General features: G+C 41.4%; 1 long non-coding RNA gene across 1 annotated transcript; it reads left to right on the top strand.

Annotated features, from left to right (window-relative positions):
- Window positions 1-1,511: 1,511 nt before the first annotated feature.
- Window positions 1,512-3,688, top strand: LOC115283923. Its single transcript, XR_003905095.1, has 2 exons — window positions 1,512-1,731; window positions 3,235-3,688. It is a non-coding gene; the product is annotated as an uncharacterized LOC115283923 (long non-coding RNA).
- The last annotated feature ends 480 nt before the right edge of the window (window positions 3,689-4,168 follow it).

Below are 4,168 nucleotides of genomic sequence, written 5' to 3'. Positions count from 1 at the left end.
GGTTAAGAGGCTGACTCTTAGTTTCCACTCAGGTCATGATCTCAGGATCTTAAGATCAAGCCCCACGCCAGGCTCTGTGCTGAGAAGGAGTCAGCTTATGATTCTTTCTGTCCCTCCCAGCCTTCACTGGCTCTCTCTCTTTCAAAAAAAGCATATGCCTTAAAAAATGGCAAATTATATATTCTACATATATTTTACCACCACAAAAGAAAAACTGTATCAGAAAAAAAGGTTTACTCTGAGCTTCCTGTTCCCAGATGAATAGAATATCAAGGAAGGAACTTTAGAGATCACCTAAACATTTTGATTGTTAAGTGCTTAACACTTTATTCATTTATATCCCAACTTATTTCAGAAAGGATTCAAGGCAACTTAAAAACTATATAATGTACAGTAAGGCAATATAAAATCAAAGTAACATAAGATTTTAAAAAAAGAAAACATAATTTTCAAAAATACCATTTTCAAAATAATTTGGTAACTTCAAAAGTGATCATTTCAAAAGATAATTTTCAAAACAGGGCAGAATCATGACATAAAATATAAGATTTACAGTGAAAATGTGTTAAAAGATTTGATTCATGCAACTGGTAAGAGTCTCACAATGAGTTTAAGAGAGAAGTTGAAAAAAAATTAAATATTTAGGGGCGCCTGGGTGGCTCAGTCAGTTAAGCATTGGACTTTGGCCCAGGTCATTCATCTCAGTCCTGGAGCCTGCTTCAGATTCTGTGTCTCCCTCTCTCTCTGCCCCTCCCCTGCTCATATGCTTGCTCTCTCTCTCTCTCAAAAATAAACGTAAAAAAAAGCTTTTTAATGAAATATTTAAAGAGCAGGAATATTGAAATGAATATACAAATAGTGGCAAAGCTGACCCCTTTCACTGTAGGAGCCAGAAGTCCATTGAGCCTCTGCAAGACAGAACAGAATTTGCATGTGTATATACAAGAATTACTCTGCATTCCTACTGCATTATTACTGTCAGTAATCTACAATTTACAAAGTGACAAAATGGCTTCCATGTCATCAGAATCCCTAAACAGCCAGAGGGATATCCTCTAGAGTAGAAACATCGTACAATTTCCAACGAAACACAAATTTTCCCCTACACATTAAAAGTGCCAAGAATGAAGCTAATACAAAAATACATACCAGGCTGGAATAGAATGGGAAGCAATCTGTTTTCACAAAGTACTTGAAAACCAAGCTATTGCAAACCTAGAGAGTTACCAGCCCTCTGCCTCATGTTCTTCTTTTGCCTCAGAATCCAAATGAGAAGTTGATGTCCAAGGCCAACCCGTGAATTTTATTCAATTCCTAATCCCTGTAATATTCCCATATGTGTCATGATCTTTTATGATATTATTATGGTCTATTGACTTAAGGGTAGAAACATTTTTTTTCAGCTGTGTGAGTTTTTCCCATTATCATTTTGGATATTTTCATCTATTTGCACAGTTTATTCATTTCATTATTTAAAATAAAGACTCACTCTATGATGTGTCTGCATCAGACTAATGAGATTATGTGAACTCTCACATTTGCGGAATCGGATTGTTGAGGACATTCTGCAGCACCAAGCAGATGGCAGAAAAGATGAAATTTACCCCTGCCCTTAAAATTGACTGTGGCACTCCTCTGTGTTCTCGCGAAAAGCTGTAAATGAAGAGCCAACCAAAATTCATCGGAAATGAACACCTGCTGTGCCCCTACTCCACAGTTCAAAGTCACAAGGTGAGACCTTCTGTGGACCAGAGTCTATTCTAACCCTCCTCTCAGTTTATTTAGCATATGAATTGTACCTAACAGCTCAAATTACTCCTTAAAAATTCAGGTCAGGGGAGAATCCAACCTCCCAAATTACTCAAAGAGCATTTAAGCTTAGAAAAAGAGTTTGTTCTTATTTAAATTATGACTGTGAACCCCTACCCCCCCCCATCCTATTCACCAAGTAAGTGGCCTTTTTCCCTTCTCTGGGGATTTCCGTCCTCAGAGGACTCCAAGAAACTTTACGGATGTTTATTCAGTACAAAGGGTCACACTCAGCTACTATTACCTGAGGAAGAAAAAAATGGAAAATTGGCTCAGTCAGAAATTCAATTCTTTTCAGCGAGCGCTATTTACTGCCACTAGGTGTCGCTATTGAAACCTGAGTTATCCACCTCACAAGGGTGGAATTCACTCTTTTTCTTGTTTTAAGAAATTTTCTTTTAAAGGAACAGATTGGAAGAATGTAAACATAAATGTATAATCCTGTTGCTAAATGTCAGGATATAATAAGGTCATAATTTACAAGAGAAATTTGAATGTTTGAGTACATGTATTACCTACAATTACCATCTACCTGCTCTAGATCTGGGACCCTGACCAATTTCTACTCCTGGTGTTAGTGAACCAGATGGGAAAGGAAGGGAGCATACATCCTGGAATCCAAAACCTTTGAGTAACTGGGTTATTTGTCTGGGATTCATTTGGACTCTTGCCTCATCACATTTTTTTTCTGTTCTACTGAATCATCCCAATCAGCAAACAAACATGATACCATATCTTCTATTTTTTACAAAGCCCTCCCTTGGACCCACTTCACCTCCAGTTTCTGTCTGATTTCTCTGCTCCTATTCAGAGGAAAATTCAAGAGTTTATTATGCTCACCGTCTCTACTTTCTCTTCTCTCATCTTATCCCCATCACGTCTACTCCCTCCTTTCCCTCTGTTGTCCAATCCAGTGTTCAGTTGACTCACAGTCCTCATCACCCCTGATTGTAATTGTCAGGGTTGATCACACCCCGGTTTCTACTGAAACCCTCTCATCCTAGGCTGCACTCTCCTGACTTGCCTCTGACCTCCCTGGCCTCTCCTTACTCCTGGCTGACTCCCTCTCACCTTCATGATCCCTCACTGGGGAGAGCTGGGCCACTTTCTCTAGCTGTGCCCTCTCCCTTGGTGTTCTCATTCTGCCCAGAGGCTTTGGATACTGTCTATACTCTATAATTCCCGAATTAATGTGTTATCCCTGACCTTTCCCTCAGCCCCAGCTCCCTATCTAGCTGCCTGTTTGACATCCCCACTTTGTCACCGAACAGGTGTTTCAAGCTTAGTCTATCAATAACTAACTCTTACCTTTCCCTTCAAAGCCTGCTCCTTCTCAAGTCTTACCCATTTCAGTGAAGAGCATCTCTATTCACCCAGTTGCTCAGGTCAAACACAGTAAAGTCATTCTATGCTCTTTTCTCTCAGATTCCATCATCAAATCCAATCCAACCCAACAGCGACCCCTATTGGCTTCAGCTTCAAAACGGACCACTTCTCACCGTCTCCACTGTCACACCTCCAGGAGACATGTCCCCGCTGTCCTACAACTAGGACTGGCCCAGCTGCTCTGACCTTACCTGCATGGCAAACAGAGGGAACTTTTTCCAGAAAACTGATTTAACAAAGTAACTGCAATCAGGTGGTTCCCCTGATCAAAATGTTCCAGTGGCTTCCATTCCACTGAAGATGACATTTGTCTTACCATGGCCTGCCTAGGTCTCCCTGACCTCACTCCTGGTTCTCCCTTCCACTGTAGCTCCTAGGGCTTGAGGAGCCACCCCTGATCGTACTATCTAAGATGACATGCCCCTCCTCACTGCCCTGCTTTATTTCTCTTCAGAGTACCCATCACCTCCTGATATTACTTTATATATTAACATATTTGTTTACTGTCTGTTTTCTTCTGCTACAAAGAGAAGGTCCATGAGGTCAGGATTTTGCTGAGTGCTCTCTCTCTAGCACCCAGATCAATAGCTGAGACAGAAAGACCACTCGATAGATATTTACTACAACATTGGATGGAGGGGCAGTTGGCTGTGGGGACAGACTGCTGGAATCGGCTGTGCTAGGATATATTGGTCGGGGGCGTTAGCCAGAACACTGCCTGGTGGTGACCTGTATTGTGACTGGGCCTCAGAGGCCAGCCAGTCATGTCATGTAGCCCCCATGTCCTCTCCACGCCACACACAAATGCTTCCAACTATTTACTTATTTTTTAAAATATCTCGTTTTAAGTCATCTCTGACTCAACAGGCAGCTCAAACTTACAACCCCAAGATCCAGAGTCTCATGCTCTGCTGACTGAGCCAGCCAGGCACCCCAAATGCTTCCACCATTTAAATATTCTTTCGCACATGGA

Source organism: Suricata suricatta, chromosome 2 (assembly GCF_006229205.1).
Source record: "Suricata suricatta isolate VVHF042 chromosome 2, meerkat_22Aug2017_6uvM2_HiC, whole genome shotgun sequence".
Lineage (NCBI taxonomy): Eukaryota > Metazoa > Chordata > Mammalia > Carnivora > Herpestidae > Suricata > Suricata suricatta.
Note: the sequence above shows the minus strand (reverse complement) of the source record. Positions and strands in the feature narration are given on the sequence as shown.